Source organism: Galeopterus variegatus, unplaced genomic scaffold, assembly GCF_000696425.1.
Source record: "Galeopterus variegatus unplaced genomic scaffold, G_variegatus-3.0.2 Scaffold619, whole genome shotgun sequence".
In the NCBI taxonomy this organism is placed as follows: Eukaryota; Metazoa; Chordata; class Mammalia; order Dermoptera; family Cynocephalidae; genus Galeopterus; species Galeopterus variegatus.
This window is the reverse complement of record NW_007726730.1, coordinates 214,775-236,130: the sequence shown is the minus strand read 5'-3', so window position 1 is coordinate 236,130 and position 21,356 is coordinate 214,775. Positions and strand designations below refer to the sequence as shown.

Below are 21,356 nucleotides of genomic sequence, written 5' to 3'. Positions count from 1 at the left end.
GCTACTGCCCCGTCCACCCCCTATCCAAACCCAGAACACAGTTCCCTATAAATGTACAGGCAGTCCTTGAATAAAGTGGAACTTCTCTGGCGAACTGTCAGCTCCGGTCCTGTCGTTTTATCAGCTTGGGTCCGTGCTCCCTTTCACCTCTAACAGAGAAAATTACACATAGAACTAAAGCACAAGTTGGAGATGAAATGTGAAAATAGAAATCCAGGGAATGGGTTTGTGAGATCACATGCCATTTTTGATTATTTTTAACAAAACCAGAGGATCCCCCCACACTTGGGAATATTCTCCACCTGCCAAGTAGCCCCCTTGTCCAATTGCACCATTTCTGCCTCCTGTTGACCAGACCTTCAGTTCTATTTTCTTCATGACAAACATTTCAACTAAATTACAGAACATGTGCTCTTAAATCACCAGCTCTTAATCCCTGATAAAGGGGCACTGGAAACCGCTTGTCCCACTTCAGGGCAGACACAAGAGGACAGCTTTAGGGAAAGTCAGGCTCCCTGATACAAAATGCTTTCCTGCTCTTTGCGTCTTTTTCTAGGACTCCTTGTCAGTCACGGAGAGAAAGCAAGTGTGGAAGCAAATGTGAAGCTTCTCCCTCATGACCCTGAGGAATTTGGAGATGGCAAAAAGAAGCCTCGAGCAGAGGGTGCAGGAGGCCCAATGCCTGGTGGAGGAGCTCAGGAAGACCAAGGTGAGTTCCACTGACTGTGTCCTGGGGGCTGAGGGGACATTCTGCACACACTGCCCCAACCATGCTCCCCTTTGGGGGTCACTCTGTGGCCCAGGACCTGCTCTACTAACCAGGGGGTTAGCTGCGAGTTAGCTGGGAATAAAGGCATGGGAAGAAAATGATCTGTAACACTGCGAGTTAGGACTCTGGAATCCTTTTGCCTGGATTCATTTCCCAGCTTCAGCACTTACTAGATGTGTACATTTGGACAAATTACTTAACTTTCCTAAGATGCATTTTGCTTAAAAGCAAACCTCAGGATAAAAATTAAATAATATAGTAGGCAAAACATTTACACAGTATCCAACATAAATGCTCCATAATATTACTTGTTGTGGGCCTACCCCATGGCACACTCGGGAGGGTGCAGCGCTGGGAGCACAGCGATGCTCCCGCCGCTGGCTGAGCACAGTGCGGGCGACACCACACCAAGGGTTGCGATCCCCTTACCGGTAAAAAAAAAAAAATTTACTTGCTATTACTATTATAGTCTTCATATAATAATTTATATCAGCAGTACAGTATAAGAATACATAGCATCTAGTATCAGATGCTATAATATACTAATACTAATACATACACAATTTATATTTTTACAAGATGCTTACATTCTAATTTGGGAAAGTTTAGAGAAAAATAAACTATATATATAAATCTGAGAGGAGGGAAGCCCGGTTCTTGAAATCCCAGTGCAGCATGATTAAAATTGCCACTGTGGGAGTCGCTCTTTCCCAGGTCAGCTCAGCCCTTCGACCCCTCCCTCATCCTTGCCTGTGCTCCCTGCAACAAGATCTGCTCCATCCTCTTCGATGAGCATTTCCAGTACAAGAATGGGACATTCCGCTCCCCGGTGAGTTTGTTAATTAAAAATTTTAAGCAAATAAACTTTCTATGGAGCCAGATAAGGCCAAGCCTGTATCTGGACTGGTGGCCGATCTCTTTGGTCCACTGGTAGCCTGCGGGCAGGGTGCAGGGCCCTGAGCTCCTCTGACCGGCCCTCCGAGCCACGTGCCAGCAGGTGCGCTGTCCCTTCCCCCACGTACGTTGAGAGCATCACTGCGGTCACTTCACCCGCATCTGCGGGAGTTGCCTTCCTTGTCCCTGCAGTTCACGCGCACAAAAGAAGACAGGGCCTTGCCGGCCGCTTGTGTTTCTTTTCAGGCTCCTAGGACATTTTCCCGTCTGTGACTCTGGGGCGGCCAAAGGTGGGATGAGCAAGGGGAAGGGAAGGGGCTGCTGCTCCGGACCCCCCGGGCTGCAGGAAGCGACCCCGCTCCACGTGGGACTCTGATCCTCCTCACGAACGCTGTATTTCTGTGGTAGTTGCCATTTTTAGATTTACGATCTACGGCTAGCACTCATCAAGTATTTCCCTGGAAAGCACAGATAATGGAAAAGACTTAGAAGTTTTATTCCAGAAGTGAAGGAGCGTTCAGAGTCCCTGGATCGTGACAAGCCTCGGGAGCGGGTCCCGCGCTGGGTCTCTCCCTGACCCTGTAGCGGGGTCTTCGAAGAGCTCACGGAGAGTCGTAGCCTCTTTTAATTCCATTTTTCCACGAACTTTTGGAAGTACCTCTTACTTGATCACTCCATGCAAATGCCTGAAAGCATAATCACACCGTGTAGATAATTCTTGATATATTGGTAGTTTATGGCAATGGAGAACACTATAACCATCAATAATGGAAATTTAAAAAATAACTTAAAGGCCCTCTCTTTCCTTTGTATCTCTGTTACATCCTACACTTGGACATGAGTATGTAAATGTTCTCCAAAGTAAAATACCACTTCACTACATCCTAAGCTGGTTTGGACCACCTGGTTTTCTTAGAAAAACATGCATAAGGAAGGCGTGTTGATGTCCCTTCTACTTCGTGCAAATTCCCATGGAATCAGTAGAGGCGTATAAAATCATTCCACTTACCAAGGAGGTACATCAAAACATCCTATTCATTCTGAGGGACTCTCAGAGGACTAGATGTTTCTCTGCAAAAGAGGTAAAAAAAAAAAAAAAACCACAGCCAGGTTATCAATTCAATCATTCAAAAATTGTATTTAGTACACACTATGTACCAGATTTGTTTGGTAAAGGAATAAAATGGTGAGTCAGATTATACTCTGCAATTTTCTTTCATAGCACCCGTCACCATGTAATGAAATATTTATTTAATTTACTTCTATGTTTTCCACTACACTGTATACACCAAGAGGGCTACGGCAGTGTCAATTTTTCACACTTTGTGTCACCAACAACTAGCATGAGGCCTGGAATATAAAAAGTGCACAATAAAATTTTTTTTTTAATAAATTTACTAATTAATAGCAATACAGTAACAATGAAATGCTAACAGAGGAAGTACAAGTTGCTATGGGAGAATGTGGCAGGAGCACTAGTGCTGATCTTCTAAACCAAGGCCCACTGGTTACACCCCTACACAGGCAGTAATTGAGCTAAGACCTGATGGATGAGTAGGGTTTATTGGTGTGAAGGTGGCAGAGAAAAATATACGAAGCAGGGGAACAAGATGTGCAAAGGCCCTGAGGCAGGAGGCAGCTTGGGAATGTGAAGGCCAGTGTGACTAATGCGAAACAGTGGGAGAAAAGCTGAAGCAGCAGGAGGTCAGCAGCCAAACCATCCCGCAGGACCTGGTAGACCATATTAATTAGTTTAGTTTTTATCCTAATATAAGCGAAAATTGTTTGCAGAGTCTAAGTGTTGTGTAAAGAATGATCATATTTGTGATGCAGAGGACAGATTGGAGGGGTCGACAGTGGGTTCAGGGAGAGCAGCTTGGAGTCGCATTAGGGAGGGTTTTGTGGTTACAGAGCCTAAAATAGGCATTTGGATGAAAGTGATTCATTAAGGCAGTGCCATCTGGAGAAACTTGTATGCATGAGTACATGAATGAGAGAAATAGGATAGGGAAGGGGGAAAAGTTAAACATACATGTAAAGTCTAGTCTCTGCCTGATCCTACAAGGGGCTCTAGAGTATGAATTGCTCAGCAGAGTTTGCCATGCCCTGAGCTGAGGGAGCTGGGCTTTTGTCCCCCTGCACCCATCGGTCATTGGTGATGGGCTGCCTCAGTGGTGGTGGTATGGGGGGATCCCAACTCTCAGGTGCCTCCTGACAAAGTGGCTCCAGTGCCCAAGGAACTCCTCCAGAGAAAGTTGTAGGTGAGCCACAACAATTGGGAGCTGAGTGATCTGAACCAGTAAAGGGGACCTGGCCAGGACACCAACAGCATCTCCCACATGAGACTATTGTTGTAGTCCAAGGCAGAGAGGATGGCTGTGGGTGCTGGTGGTGGAAATGAAGGGACGTGAATAGAACTGAGGGCTTAGATTTAGGAGACAAAATTAACAGTATTGGTGGTGAGCTGGGAAATTCAAGAGATGAGGAGCTAGGTTGCTGGCGTGCCTAACTGGATGGACATTAGTGCCATTCACCAATTCAGGGGACACTGGAAGGGTCCATGGGCAGTTGTAACCATGCATACTAAAGCCTTGAGATCCACTGAACAAGGTAGAGGAAGGAACAAAAGGAAACTCGACAGGCTTGAAATCCACTCCTTCCTCCCTCCCCAGTTCTGTTTTCCTGTAAGGTAACTATCAGTAGAAAATGAGTAGAAACTTCAAAAGTGTCCCTGCTTTCCTGCAAGTTTTTAAAAATTTTGTTCTAATGTTAAATCTCTATAACCTTGTTACTTAAGAGATTTGGGTTGTGTTAATTAAATAAAATGATAGCGTCCATCCTACTTAATTAAATTAGAGATAGAACATAAATAAAATATATGTTGACATTTCCATTTTATATTCAACTCTCTTTACCACCAAAGATTTTTTATAATAACCTACTGGACTTTTTGTCATGAGGAGTTATTTAAAATGCTTAATATTCTTGACTCCAGATAAAGGCAGTAAGGACTATAGGTAGGAAATGACAATGTGCCTAAAAATTTGGACTTCCATATGCAGAAATCATCCCATTTTGAAATGAACAGGAGGAACATGGTACAAAGAAATTGAGTGAAGAAAAACTTGAATCAGAGCTTTAAAAATGAAGTTCATTTTAAAAATAAGTACTCTAATACTCTTCTCGAAGTTAAAAACCAATGGTATGGAAAGCCCACCAAAAACAATCAGCAATGAAAATAATTTAGATATAGTGAAATATGGAAACTGTTATGAGCTTAGTTAGTTTTCTATTATTAAACATTCATTTATGAAAAAATTCTAGTGCCAGTTACTGTGCTGGGGACTGGGGATAAAACAAAGAATCCCTGTTCTTTTGGTAAAGTTATTTTAAAATAAAAAGCTCACTCACCATTTTTAAGTCCTGAATGGATTTATTTTCTAAATGCTTGATAGATCCCATTTAAAAAATTATGGGTCAAAATGTCCAGCTCTATAAGTACAGTCTTCATACTGGAAATGGCATTAATAATGGTGAACATTACATGAGAGCAGGTGGGGCTGGGACTGTCTAAGTCTGTGTAAATAAAGGAAACAGTCCAGTCATGAGCCAGTGATTTCTCTCCATTGTGCTCACATGGAGCTTATCATCTAGTCTTTTCATTACATAGAAGAGAAGATATTATTTCATTGAGTATTTGTATATATGCGGCATTGTTCTAAGAGCCTCTCATCCATTAATTCTTTTAATCTTTGTAATAATCCTATGTGGTATGTTCTTTTATCCCAATATCACAGGTGATGAAACTGAATAAGGAAGTTAAGTAACTTGCCAAGGTCATAGATCTGTGCATGGGCTAACATGGGATTTGAATCCAGAAGATTCAATTCCATGACAGACTTTTTTATCTACTATACTATGATAAACAAAATGAATCCTGTTAATAGTGAAGGGGTGTGATTGTGGAGTTTTGATAAGCCATTGCTTTCTCTTTAATTCATGTAGTCATTAACTCTACCATATACAGGAGAAACACAACCCAGAGTCTGAATTTGACCTAGGGAACTTGGTAAGCTGTGAAACTAATTTGTTTTCAGCAAGATCAGAAACAACCAGTATAACCCTGAGATATGGGCTCCTGTTCCTAATGAAACCTCCCTAATAAGGTGCAACAAATATCCTTGTAACCAAATTAAAGATGGGATCTTGGCACTGGAGGAGAGTAGGGTCTGTGATGCTTAGCTTTCTCTGGACTGCCTCATAGGGCATCATGAAAAGGGCTGTCTGTTGTGGTTTTGCTTTTGTAGATCAGGACTATGTCTAATGATGCTGATAAGGAAGAAAGACCTTTAAAAACTCAAAAATGTTTGTTTAAGTTTAAAAACAGGGACGAGCTTCTGAATCCCAAATTTTATCTAAGAGTGAGCCCTAACTGGATGAGAGACACATGGGTTCCAGGCTGGAATCTCACCCCAGGCCTGCCAGTACCCATGCGACCTCAAACAAGTTATTTCCTCTTGCAGACTTCTATTTTCCCACTTTGAAAATGGACCTAACTCCCCAAAGCAAATTTTTAGCTCTGATTTAAGTTTGAATTGAAATCCAAAAAAAGAATTGTAGCTGGCTGTTAGCTCAGTTGGTTAGAGCTCCGCCTTGTAACCCCAAGGTCAAGGGTTCAGATCCCTGTACAACCAAGCTGCCAAAACAAAACAAAACAAAAAAACAACAAAAATAAAATTGTAGTAGTTGGGTAATCTCAAACACATTCTCAAAGCACAGGCTGTAGAAAGCCAGTGCTTGTATTGCTTAACAAAATGGTGTTTGCCATTCCAACAAAACGTGGGAGAACGGGTGAAGCTAACAAGGAAGACTTGCCCACTAGAGTGAGAATTAAACACTTTCCCTCTACAGTTGCTCTGCAGAAATCATGGAATAAGCTGTGATCCCTGCCACAGAGCTCCTCTCCTCACCTGGACGGGAGAACAAACCAATTAAGGCAGGAGGCTGAGGACATACCTGACCCAGCCTTTATGTTTCCTGCAGCAAAGTTATTGATATTTGCAGCAAAATAGGGAAGAGAAATTCCATCAGCAGAGCAATGGACTGCTTAACAACATGTCTTTGACCTTGGGAGCCTTTTCTAGGCCACTTTCTATTACATGTTGCAAGCGTTTCCAGAGTATTTGCAGGTCCCAAGAACACAACCCTGAGTAGCATTCAGATTCATTCATGTCTCTGCAGCCAAAGTTCATGAAGAAATTAATCATGTGATTGGATGCACCCAAAGCTCCTGCATGAAGGATAGGCTGAAGCTACACTATGCTGTGTTGCCTGAGATACAAAGATAGATCACACTCCTTCCTTCTAATGTACCCCATGCTGGGATGCAGGACACCAAGTTCAGACAAAATGTCATCCCCAAGGTAAGATGTGTCTTGAAAAGCTGACTGGGACAGATGGGGTACCATGGTGGGGACCATGAGAGGCTTTTCAGTTCTGTTGCTAGAAGAGATGTAGTTGAGTCACTGAAAGATCACAAGGCCAGAGTCACAGGGCCTGAGTTTGAAATCTGTCACTGCCAATGCAATGCACCCTCAGGCCATTCCATCACCTTTCCTAGAATGGGGGAGGCTAACCTGGGGCTTCCAAGGCCCCTTCCCACTCTCATATCAAGTGTATTAACAGAGCAATGACTCCCATTAATAAGAATCTCATGGGAAGAGAAATCTGATTTTTCATGATGGATGAAAAAAAAAGGGGGGGGGGAAGTGATGGAAAAGGAGCCTACAGCTCTGGGGTAATCCCGCCAGATCTCTCTTTCTTTAATCTTAGTTGTCTCCTCCCAGGACCTTACAGACCAGGACATTTGGGATGTTGTTGCCTGTGACAGTTAATCTTTGTAAAGCACTTAGCATTCACCAAAATGTTTACATGCATACTAAGGATGCAGTCTGTCTTCCATAGGGATTAAGGATTTGGGCTTTACATATAAATAGTTCCAGGGCATAGGAGAGGAAGAAAAGGTGCCAAACCTGACCAAAATACTCTGCAAGACAGAAATGGCCATCAGTTTTACAAATATAAATTCAAAGGTTGATTAACACATAGGTCTATGCAGAAAAAGCATTCGATAAAATTTAACACCCCTTCATGATAAAGGCTCTCAGCAAATCAGGGATAGAAGGAAAGTATCTCAATATAATAAAAGCCATTTACAGCAAACCCACCGCCAATATCATCCTGAATGGGGAAAAGCTGAAAGCTTTTTTCCTTAAGAAGAGGAACAAGACAAGGATACCCACCCTCACCACTCCTATTTAACACAGTATTGGAAGTACCAGGCAGAGCAATCAGGCAAGAGAAGGAAATAAAGGGCATCCAGATTGGAAAAGACAAAGTCAAACTGTCCCTGTTTGCAGATGACATGATCCTATATAGAGAAAAACCTAAAGACTCTACAAAAAAGCTCATAGAACTGATAAATGATTTTGATAAAGTTGCAGTATACAAAATAAACATGTAAAAATCAGTGGAGTTTTTATACTCCAACAATGAACTAGCAGAAAAAGAAATCAAGAATGTAAGCCCATTTACAATAGTCCCCCAAACAAACAAACAAAAAAACCTAGGAATAAATTTAACCAAGGAGGTGAAAGATCTTTACAAAGAGAACTACAAGTAACTACTGAGAGAAATTAAAGAAGACACAAAAGGTGGGAAGACATTCCATGCTCTTGGATTAGAAGATTTAACATTGTGAAAATGTTCATACTACCAAAAGCTATCTACAGATTCAATGCAATCCCAATCAAAATACTAATGACATTCTTCACAAAAATAGAAAAAAACAATCCTAACATTCATATGGAACAACAAAAGACCCCAATTAGAAAAACCAATGCAGAGAAAAAAAAAAAAAAAAAGTAAAGCTGGAGTCATAACACTACTTGACTTCAAATTATACTACAAAGCTGTAGTAACCAAAGCAGCATAGTACTGGCATAGAAATGGACACTTGGTTCAGTGGAACTGAATAGAGAACCCAGAAATCAACCCACATACTTTGAAGCCAACTGACCTTAGACAAAGACAATAAGAAAATACATTGGGGAAAAGACAGCCTCTTCAACAAATGGTGCTGGGAAAACAGGACATCCATATGCAAAAGAATGAAACTAGACCTGCACCTCTCAACATATACCAAAATCAACTCAAAATAGAATAAAGACTTAAGTATAAGACCTGAAACTATAAAACTACTAAAGGAAAACACAGGGGAAACACTTCAATAAATAGGACCTGGCAAAGACCTTATGAATAAGACCCCCAAAGCACAAGCAATGAAAGAAAAAAATAAATAAAAGGGATTATATAAAACTAAAAAGCTCTGCATAGCAAAGGAAACAATCAACAGAGTGAAAAGACAATTTATTAGACCATTTGTGTTGCTATAACAGAATACTTGGAACTGGGTGATTTATAAAGAAAAATGAAATTTATTGCTTACAGTTTCTGAGGCTGGGAAGTCCAAAGTCCATCTGGTGGTGACAACAGTGACCCAGGGGTCTCACCTTACAAGGTGGTGGAAGCGGATAGAGCAGAGACAGAGAAAGACAGACTCTCCTCTTCTTTTAAAGCAATCAAAACCACACCCTTGACCACCATTTTTAATCCATTCACTACTGCAGGGTCCTACAATCCAATCACCTCTTCAAGTTTCCACCCTTCAATTACCATAAGAGGATTTCCTACCCTCTTAACAGTCACAGTGGGGGCTAAGTTTCTAATACTAAAACTTGGGAGTCATACAAATGCCCAACAGGTACTTGAAAAAATGCTCAACATCAGTAAGCATCAGGCAATTGCAAACTAAAACCACATTGAGATATCACCTCACCCCGGTTAGACTGGCTATAATCAAAAAGACAGAATAACAAATGCTGGTGAGGATGTGGAGAAAGAGGAACTCTTCTACACTGTTGGTGGGACTGAAAATTAGTACAGCCACTATGGAAAACAGAATGGAGGTTATTCAAACAAGGACAGATAGAACTACCATACAATCCAGCAATCCCACTGCTGGGTATATACCCAAAGGAATGGAAATCATCATGTCAAAGGGATACCTGCACTTCCATGTTCATTGCAGCTCTATTTAGAATAGCCAAGATATGGAACCAACCTAAATGTCCATTGATGGAACAACTGGATAAGGAAAATGTGGTGTATATACTCAATAGAATACTACTCTGCCATAAAAAGGAATGATATTCTGCCATTTGCAGCAACATGGATGAGCTTGGAGAAAATTATGTTACATGAAATAAGCCAGGCACAGAGGGAAAAATACCACATGTTCTCACTCATAAGTGAGAGCTAAGAGAGAAAGAGGGAAGGAAAGACCACAGTGGTGTAGTTCCATTTGTATATTTATGCTTTAGTTGCCTGTGCCTTTGTAGTCTTGCTCAAAAAAGCGCTGCTCACTCACATTTTATGTAGCATTTCCCCTATGTTTTCTTCTAGTAGTTTCAAAGTTTGAGATCTTAAATTTAGGCCTTTAATCCATTTGGAGTTGATTTTTGTGCATGGTGAGAGATAGGGGTCTAGTTTCAATGTTCTGCTTGTGGACATCTGGTTTTCCCAGCACCGTTTTTTTTGAAGAGGCTGTCCTTTCCCCACTGTATATTCTTGACATCCTTGTTGAAAATTAGTTGGCTGTAAGTGCAGGGGTTTATTTCTGGGCTCTCTCTTCTGTTTAATTGGTCTGTCTATTTTTAGGTCAGTATCATGCTGTTTTGGTTACTATAGCTTTATAGTATATTTTGAAGTCAGAAAGTGTGATGCCTCCAACTTTGTTCTTTTTGTTTAGGATTGCTTTAGTTCTATGAGATCATTTGTGGTTCCATACAAATTTTAAGATAGTTTTTTCTATTTCTGTGAAGAATGTCATTGGTATTTTGATAAGGATTGCATTGAATGTGTAGATTTCTTTGGGTAACATGGACATTTTAATGATGTTAACTTTTCCAACCTAAGGACATGAAGTATCTTTCTGTTTACTTGTCCTCTTCAATTTTTTTTCAACAACATTTTATAGTTTTCATTGTAGAGATTTTTCACCTCCTTGGTTAAATTTTCTCCTAGGTATTTCATTTTTTTGGTAGCTATTGTGAATGGGATTACTTTCTTGATTTCTTCTCCAGCTATTTCATTATTGGCATATAGGAAGGCTATTGATTTTTGTGTGTTGATTTTGTATCCTGCCACTGTACTGCATTCATTTATTCTACTAATTTTTTGGTAGAGTCTTTAGGGTTTTCTTTGTATAGAATCATGTCATCTGCAAATAGGGATAGTTTGACTTCCTCCTTTCTGATTTGAATGTACTTTATTGCTTTTTCTTGCCTTACTGCACAAGCTAGAACTTCTAGTACTATGTTGAATAAGAGTGGGGTAAGTGGGCATCTTTGTCTTGTTCCAGATCTTACAGAAAAAGCCTTTAATTTTTGTCCATTCAGTATGATATTAGCTGTGGGTTTGTCATAAATGGCCTTTATTGTGTTGAGGTACATTCCTTCTATACCTAATTTGTTGAGTGTTTTTATCATAAAGGGGTGTTGGATATTATCAAATGCTTTTTCTGCATCTATTGAAATAATCGTATGGCTTTTCCCTTTCAATCTGTTGATGCAATGTATCATGTTTATTGATTTGCACATGTTGAACTATCCTTGCATACCTGGGATGAATCCCACTTGATCATCGTGCATGATCTTTGTAATATGCTTCTGTATTCTGTTTGCTAGTATTTTGTTGAGGGTCTTCATATCTGTGTTGATTAGAAATATTGGTCTGTAATTTCCTTTTTTTGTTGTGTCTTTTCTGGTTTGGGTATGAGGGTAATGCTGGCCTTGTAGAATGAGTTTGGAAGTATTCTGTCCTCTTCAATTTTTTAGAACAGTTTGAGAAGAATTGATATTAAATGTTTGGTAGAATTCAGCAGTGAAGCCATCTGGTCCCAGAGTTTTCTTTGTTGGAAGACTTTTCATTACTGCTTCAATCTCGTTACTCATTATCTGTCTATTTAAGTTTTTATTTACGTTTTACAGTTCTTCATGATTCAACTTTGGTAAGTTGCATGTGTCCAGGAATTTATCCATTTCTTCTAGGTTTTCCAGTTTGTTTGCATATAGTTGTTCATAGTAGTCTCTTATGAACCCTTGTATTTCTGTGATATCAGTTATAATGTCCCCTTTTCATTTCTGATTTTACTTATTTGAATGTTCTCTTTTTTTCTTTGTCAGTCTAGCTAAAGGTTTGTTGATTTTGTTTATCTTTTTAAAAAACCTCTCTGTTTCATTGATCTTTTGTAATTTTTTTTGTATTGTTTTTTAATCTCTAATTCATTTATTCCTGCTCTGATCTTTGTATTTCTCTCCTTCTACTGATTTGGGGTTTGGTTTGTTCTTGTTTTTCCAGCTCCTTGAGGTGTTTGTTTATTTGTTGTTTATTTGGAGTCTTTCTTCTTTTTTGATGTAGGCATTTTTTTGCTATAAACTTCACTCTTAGAACTGCATTTTCTGTTCAGAACCCATAGGTTCTGGTATGTTGTGTTTTCATTTTCATTTGTCTCCAGGATTTTTTTTATTTCCTTCTTGATTTCTTCTTTGACTCATTCATTGTTTAGGAGCCTGTTTTTTAATTTCCATGTATTTGTACAGTTTCTAGTGTCCCTTTTGTTTTTGATTTCTAGTTTTGTTCCATTGTGGTCAGATAAGGTAGTTGACATGACTTAGATTTTTAAAAATTTGTTGAGACTTGTTTTGTGTCCCAACACATGGTTTATTCTAGACAATGTTCTATATGCTGCTGAGAAGAATATGTATTCTGCAGCTGTTGGATGAAATGTTCTATAAAGTTTTGTTAGGTCAAGTTGATCAATAGTAGAGATTAATTTTGATGTTTCCTGGTTAATTTTCTCTTTGATAATCTGTCCTTTGCTGAAAGTGGGGTATTAAAGTGCCCAACTATTATTGTGTTGGAATCAATCTCTCCTGTTAAGTCCAATAGTAATTGCTTTATATAACAGGATGCTCTGGAGTTGGGTACATATATGTTTAGAATTGTTATTTCTTGTTGAATTGACAACTATTATTGTGTTGGAATCAATCTCTCCTGTTAAGTCCAATAGTAATTGCTTTATATAATAGGATGCTCTGGAGTTGGGTACATATATGTTTAGAATTGTTATTTCTTGTTGAATTGATCCCTTTATAATTATATAATGATCTTCCTTATCTTTTATCACTTTTCTTGGCCTGAAGTCTATTTTATCTGATATTAAGTTTAGCTACTCCGGCTCTTTTTTTATTCCATTTTCATGAAATATCTTTTTGCATCCCTTCACTTTCAGCTGGTGTATGTGTTTATCAGTTAGGTGGGTTACTCATATTGTTGGTTTTTGTTTTATAATCCATTCAGTCACTCTGTGTCTTTTAATTGGGGCATGAGGCATTGAATCCATTTACATTCAGTGTTATTATTGATACATAGGGACTCGTTACTGCCATTTTGTTATTTTTTTTCTGGTTGTTTTGTGGATCCTTTTCTCCTTCTTTCTAGTCTTATTGTCTTCCTTTGTGGTTGAATGGTTTTCTCTAGCTTTACATTTTTCTTTCTCACTATTTATTTTTAGTATGTCTAAATTTTTGTGTTATGGTTACTATGAAGCTTACAAAAAACATGTTACAGTTATAACAAATTATTTTGCACTAATAACAACTTAACTTTAATATCTAAGAAAAAAGAAAAGTCCAAAGCCAACTATGCTTTGACATCTTTCTCCCCCTCTTTTTGACAATTTGTTGTTTCAAGATCCATCTTTTAATATTGCCTTTCTCTTATATGGTTGTTGTATATGTTAGTGTATTGTTAGGTTTGTCCTTTAGCCTTCATACTAAGGACGTAAGTGGTTTATTCACCACCCTTATGACATTGGAGTATTCTAAGGTTGTCTGTGAACTCACTTTACTAATGAGTTATGCACCTTCAAATGTTTTCTTGCTGCTCCTTAGCACTGTCTTCTTTCGTATTGAACAACTCTCTTTAGCATGTCTTGTAAGGCAGGTCTAATGTTGATGAATTAATTCCCTTAGCTTTTGTTTGTCTGGGAAAGACAATTTCCCCTTCATATTTGAAGGTTAGTTTTGTGGGAGACAGAATTCTTGACTGACAGTCTTTTTCCTCCAGCATTCTGAATATATCATCCTACTCTTTTCTGGCCTGTAGGGTTTCTACTGAGAAATCCTCTGAGAAATGTATTGGGGCTCCATGGAGTGTTATGTGTTTCTTTTCTCTTGCTGCTTTCAGTATTCACTCTTTGTCTTTGGTTTTTGTTAATTTGATTATGATGTGCCTTGGGATGTTCCTCCCTGGAATGAATTTGTTTGGCAACACCTGAGATTCCTATACTTGGATGCTGTCATCTTTTTCCATACCTGGGAAATTTTCAGCCACTATTTTCTTGGAGATGTTTTCTACATCTCTTCCTTTTTCTTATCCTTTGCATGTCCTAATTATGCAGAGGTTATTCTGCTTGAGGGAGTCCCATATTTGCTGTATTTCTGTTTCATTTTTTTCTTATTTTTTCTTTTCACTCCTCTGATTGGAAAATTTTATGTGTTTTATCTTCAAGCTCACTGCTTCTTTCCTTGTTTGATTGAGTCTTCTGTTGGAGCTTTCTATCAAGTTTTTCAGTTCAGATAATCTATCCTTCATTTCTAGAATTTCTATTTTTTTTAATTGATTCAATTCCTTTGTCAAGTTTCTCATTCTGCTCCTGGGTTGTTTTCCAGATATCCTTTAATTTCTTATCTGTATTTTCTTGTGGCTCCCTGAACATCCTTAAGAGGGTTATTCTGAATTCTCTGTTAGACATTTCATAAATCTGCTGTTCTTTGGGTCCATTGCTGGTGCTTTGTTTCTTTTCTTTTCTTTCTTTATTTTATTTTATTTTATTTTTTTGGTGTCATATTTTATTTCCTTCACAATCTTTGCATCTTTACGTTGATGCCTCTGCATTTAAGGAGACTGCCTACCTCTTCCAGGTTTTATAAGTATTCTTTGGTAGTGTTAGACTTTTACTCATTAGTATCAGACTTTGGTCTGGTAGTTTTGGTTAATTCCAAAATTGGGGGACTTCCTGTGGGGACCAGCACTTAAGCCCTGTGGTTGAGATAAATTGCTGCTTTGCTCTGATTCTCTGGGAAAGGCTTTTTTGTGGCTCAGGTTTCAATTGTTGACCTTTGAATTACTTCTGGGTCTTGTGAGGTCAGATATACCTGAGCTGTGTGGAAATTCTGGCTGGGTACTGAGTCTTTCCAGAAAACTGCATCCCCTTCAGTTCTACCATCTTGAGCAGTCTCCACTGAGTGGGTCTGTGCCAATTGGAAGGCAGATCAGCTATCCACACACTGCACCCCAATATTCTCCTAGCAGGCCAGCCTTCCTCTCCCACTCCTAATGTTTGCCGTAGGGTGGGCCATGCGCCAGTCCCTCACAATGACTCACTGGCTTCTGGGCGGTCCCTTTCTTCAGTCGGCTGCAGCCCCTCTCTCCTATGTGGGTCTTCGGGAACCCTGTCAGTGGTCTTGCTGGCCTAGGGGTTGGTATGGCATGTCCAGACGTTCTCTTCTCCCCTGCAGACTCCAGGCAACTTCATACAGAGGGGCCCAGCTGTAGCTTTCACTGGCTCCTGCTCCATGTGTGCTGCAGCTTCTTCCTGCATCTCACAGGGTCAGCCCTGAGATGGCCGGGACGTGAAATGGTCAGAGTGGTTTCTTCTCTCTCTTGCCATGGCTTCTCTCACTTGCACAAACTCTGCAGGTCTCCCTTTCTCTTCCCCTGAGCTCCTGCAGTCCCAGGTTGGCAGTCTTTGCTTCTTAGTAGTTGTAAATTGGTTGATGATGGGGAAGGGTGATGGTGAGGAGCATCTATTCTGCCATATTGATGACATCACTCCAAATTTCTTATTTAAAAAAAATTAATTGCCACCCTATAAAAATAAAAAATTATTTTAAAAAATAATGAAAAGTAGTTTTCATTAATAAAAATGATAAAGATAGAATACTTAGGAATAAACTTAACAAGAAATTTGAAAGATTTTAAAGATCTTTAAATATTTTAAAATTTTAAAGACTTTAAAGATTTAAAGAAAGAAAACTTGATGATGTTAATGAGAGGAGCTGGCCAGTTAGCTCAGTTGGTTAGAAGCTGCCTGGTCACACCAAGGTCAAGGGTTTGGATCCCCCTACTGGCCAGACACCAAAAAAGAAAAGAAAAGAAAATGGAAGTATTCATCACACACTGTACACAAATGTTGGTAGTCAACACTGTACCCCAAAAATATGTATAATCAATAATAAATAAATTTTAAAAAAAACTAAAGCACTTATAACCCTAAAAAAAGTTAATGAGAGATATACAATTTTTGAATAAATTAAAAAACTTATTCTGTGTTTGTGTAAGGAGATAGCAGTTATCCCAAAATAAATCTATGTATTTATAAGATCTCAATGAAAATATCAACCAGATATTTTCCTGGAACTGAATTAACAGATTAAAAATTTGATATAGAAAATTAAAAAATAAAGAATAGTCAGGAACAGGTTATACCAAATATTAAAACATAATATAAAGCTCTATTAAAACAGTGTAATACAGCTCTTGATTAAGCAGGCAGATCAACTGAATAAAGTCCAGAAATAAAAATAATTATACATGGAAACTTAGTATATGATAAAAGCATCTTTTTTTTTTTCTTTTTTTTTAACCTAGAGGGAAAATATGGATTATTTGGTAGAGGTTGGAAAACTCCGAGGGGAATTGGAAAAAAAGTAATAATAGATCCCTATCTCACATCTTACATGAAAATTTATTCTTGGTAGCTTAAATATAGACACATAGAATATTAAACTGTAAAAGCATAAGGCATTTCATTATTAAACTGTAAAAGTTTTGAGAATTTCACAGTGACAAAAGGTTTCCTAACATTGAGCAAAGAAAAGGAAAACAACATCAGTGTATGAACTAAGACCGTGTATGAAGCCGAGGAGAGCAAACTGATGTCTAACTTCAATAAGTTGATGCTATTAGCACATCACACACACACACAAAGAGAAACAAGAGGACTATAAATTTAAAAATGGATACATTTTGGGGCCGGCCCGGTGGCGCACTGCTACAGTGCGCCGCTTGGGAAGCGTGGTGGCGCTCCCGCCGAGGGTTCGGATCCCACATACAGACCGGTTCCCGCAGTGAGCGAGGGGCGGGCGCAGCACCGAGGGTTGCGATCCCGTTGTCGGTCCCGGTCCGGTACGGGCGCGACACTGAGGGTTGCGATCTGTAGCCGGTTACGAAAAAAGACAAAAAGGAAAAAAAAAAATGGATACATTTGGTTACACACAAAAAGAAAAATCTGCCTAGAAAAAGAAACAAAGTCAAAAGACAAATGGCAAACTGAGACAAAACTTTGCTGTAGTACATAAGAGCAAAAGATTAATTCCTGAAAAATAAAGTGAACTACAGTCAGTATGAACAAACCCCCAAAGCCAGCAGACACAGTGCAAGGTAAACAAAATTGAAATTCGAGTAAAATTAATTACAAATGCTTTTTAAACATGTACAAATATACTCACAAAATATATTGAAAATAAAAATTATAAAGTATGTTTTTACTTGTCCTGATCTGTCAGCAGGATGTTAAAAAACAAATTCTTGCTTATAGTGTAAATCAATGTAGACTCTGTGGAAGGGAATGTGGCAAGATCTATCAAAATTCAAAACACACATACAACTTGAAGAGCAGTTTCACTACGAGGAGTTTATATTTATGTATATTTTCTCCAAAGTGAGAATGTTCATTGCAGCAATATTTTTGATATTACAAGATTGGAAAGTAACTGGATGTCCAATAAAAAATGACTGTTAGGGCCGGCCCGTGGCTCACTCGGGAGAGTGCGGTGCTGATAACACCAAGGCCCCGGGTTCGGATCCCATATAGGGATGGCCGGTTTGCTCACTGGCTGAGCGTGGTGCTGACAACACCAAGTCAAGGATTAAGATCCCCTTACCGGTCATCTTTAAAAAAAAAAAAAAAAAAATGACTGTTAAAAAGTTCTGATATTTCTATAAAGTGAAATTCTAAGCCAGCTACAGAATGCTGTAGGATGCTACCACTTGTGTGAAAACAGTGGTGGCTATCTATGTGTGTGTCTTCTTTTTTTTTTTAATATGTAAGATATCTCCCAGAGGATATATTATAAACTGGTAATAGTGATTACTTCGAAAAGGATGCTACCACTTGTGTGAAAACAGTGGTGGCTATCTATGTGTGTGTCTTCTTTTTTTTTTTTAATATGTAAGATATCTCCCAGAGGATATATTATAAACTGGTAATAGTGATTACTTCGAAAAGGAAACCAGGCAACAAGTGTAGGAAAGGGAGGAAGACTTATTCTCACTTTATGCCCTTTTGTACATTTTTTTGGTATTGTATATCTTGTGCATGCATTACCAACGGCAATAATTACAGATAATGTTTAAGGAAATACAGAATAAAAATGAGAGGAAACTTTCATTCGAACAGGAGCACTTTATGATCAGCCAGAACTTCTAACTATGCCATTTGCCAAAACACAACCTCAAGCAAGTTATTTCTCTATTCTGTACCTCAATTACCTCATAGATACAATGTGAATGAAAACGCACCTACTGGATATACTTGATATGAGAATTAAGTGAGATTTATAAACAACTAAGCACAGTGTCAGGAAAATGTAAAGCATCCAGTGTAAATGGTAGTTACCATCATTATTATGTTGTCATTTAAGCCTCACAAAAATCTTATGAGGCAATGAGGAAAGCTTGTGGTGGTGGTTGTGACGGTGGTTGTGGCTGTTACCCATTTTACAAGTGCGGGAAGTGGGGTTTAATTCAATGGATTCAAGAGGAGATCTCATTTTCTTCCACTTGAACCTGAATCCAGAAAGAAAAAAAAAATGATGGAAAAGCAAGCTTTCAGATTTGAGGTAGCAACTCCAGTAAAGCTCTCGTCTAAACAATATAATCTGCAAACCCCAGTTTTTCAACAATTGATTATTGCATATTGACCCTGACATGACTCCCCACAGTGAACCCTCTGATTACTAGATAAAAACTATCGTGTGGTAGTGTGTGTAAAATAGCCATAATTTGAGACAATCACTCTCAGGCAAGCTTAACAGTGCCCAATCCTATTAAATCCACTATATTTACAAATGTTAGCCTTGTTTAGGAAGCAAAGATAAGCATAATAAGTGCCATTGCACTCTGCCTCTCCCTTTCCTGGTTCTGGGGCATGACTGTTCCCATTACTGTCTCTGATCTTGTTGGATTGCAAGGAGTTTCCCAACCCAGAGAAGTTTGACCCAGGCCACTTTCTGGATAAAAATGGCTGCTTCAAGAAAACAGGCGACTCCATGCCTTTTTCCCTTTGTAAATACAAATAAATCCATTCAGACCATACGCATGCACATTTTGGACAATTTTTAGCTTCACTAAATTTGTGGCATAGCTAAGAAATCCACTGACAATAGCAAAGTCAATCAATCAAACTGCTTTAACTTCCCAAATCTTCATGGAGCCATTTAAGTCTGTACATGAATAGGATCAGGTAAATGATCAGTATAAGGCCAGTTTTTAAAGAAAAAAAATCAAGTCAATCCAGTTCAGATGTCACACAATACCAGATGACAAACTTTTTTTTGCAATCTTTTGTCTGTTGATCTCCCCTTTGTAATATTGACTTTTCACAAACAAAATGTACAGGTTTCTTTCTTTGCTTCTGTTAAATGTTATAAATTTTCTGATTCTTAGAAACAGAGACATCAAAGACCCATGGCCACTACCTCCTCCTTCTTGTCCTCTGAAATTCAGGGCCCCACTCATCATTGCCTCTGTCGAAGAGCTGGCTGTCTTCCAGTGACCATTTCCCAGAAGGGAAATAAAGATGATTTGGGACTGGTCAGCACATGTTCTTTCTTCTTCTATCTTGTGCATTCAGTTGATTAGTTTTTTCAAAAACAACATTTAATATGTTTTGTTTCTAATGACAATGATAATAAATGTTCAGCATAAAGAGGGTGAAATGCAGAAAAGCAAAAAAAGAAGAAAATAAAAATTATCTGCAATTTCACTCTATAGAGATAATCATTGTTAATATTTTACTGTATATTTTTAAACAAACGTCTAGGTATAAACATGGCAGTTTCAAAAAGTTTGTGGAAAAATTCCATTTCTATTTTTCCATGAACTTTCTGAGTACTTTCGTATGATGTATAATTTTAAAATAAAAATTGGTTCATTCAGTACAACCTATTTGATAACCTGCTTTTACTTAGTATATTATGCTAAAAGCCTGTAGTATTAAACAATCTTCCGTGTTAATATTTTTAGGTTGCATTGTATGATAGGTGCACAATGATTTATTTAACTAATCCATTACAGGTAGATGTCTAGGTTTCATCTAATTCATTAACATCATAAATAATGATGCAAGTGACACCCTCACAGGTGAATCTATTTCTTGCAGATAAATCCCCAAAAGGAGAATTACTAAATTGAAGAATAAAAATCTCTTTCGGGTGTTTTCACCTGTTTTGACAAATATTCCTCCAGAAAAACTGTACCAATTGATTGTCCTCCAGCAGTTTATGAAAGTTCCCTTTCTGGTCAGTGTTTTCAATGGCTTTTAGGGCATATTGTATTTGAGCATGAAGAGAGTTAATGGAAGTGTTTCTTCCTTTCAGGAAAATGGGCCAGTGTTGGAGATGGCCTGGCCGGCATAGCACTGTTCCTATCCTTCACCACCACGCTGCAAAACTTGCCTCTGAAACACCTGCTGGAGCCAAAGGAAATAGAAATCAAACCCATTGTTACTGGGTTTATCAATATCCCTCCGCCTTACAGGCTGTGTCTTATTCCTAGATAAAAGAAGAAATTTTCTCTTTTAACCATTCAGATCAAAGTAGTTGCCCCTTCTCCCCTCCAGCTCCCCTGCCTTAGAAATAATCTATCTCCTCATTTTAAACACTGTGTAGTACAGAAATATTACTTACTAAAAACTGTATGGAAATTTCTTTAAATCTACAAATCCCTTCGTAAAATGGAGCTGTGTCCTGAAAACTCCAAGGGTACAAACAATATTTTAAAATCCTTTTCAGTACATTATAAACCATGCTCCAGCAGAACCAAGACAAAGCCCACAGAAGACTTTTATCAGGGACAATCTGCCACTCTTTCTGTGGCTTTGGAGTTAGGTTAATTTTCTGTCATTTTTAAAAACAGATATGTCAATGTAATGGCCTGTGTATATTTTTCTATTTCCAGTTGAAAGCACTTTAATGATTTCTGCCACATTCACAAAATAAATCCTTACCTCCACTATAAATTTTCCTTGTGTGTTTGGCTTTATTTCAAGTCTCAGAAATCCTCCTCCTTGAGGGCAATCCACAAGTAGGATATGATAAATAGGTAAAATTAAATGATAACCTCTTATCACAAATCTCTTCTTGCTCCACTCCCACTTATTTGCAACCATTGATTTACACGGGGCCCAAGGAGCCTCCTTGGATAAGAAGCCTCACCATGCCCACGG

The 21,356-nt window shown here is 38.6% G+C and overlaps 1 pseudogene; it reads left to right on the top strand.

Annotated features, from left to right (window-relative positions):
• The window catches only part of LOC103588807, a 23,605-nt pseudogene extending 2,502 nt beyond the window's left edge, over positions 1-21,103 (top strand).
• The last annotated feature ends 253 nt before the right edge of the window (positions 21,104-21,356 follow it).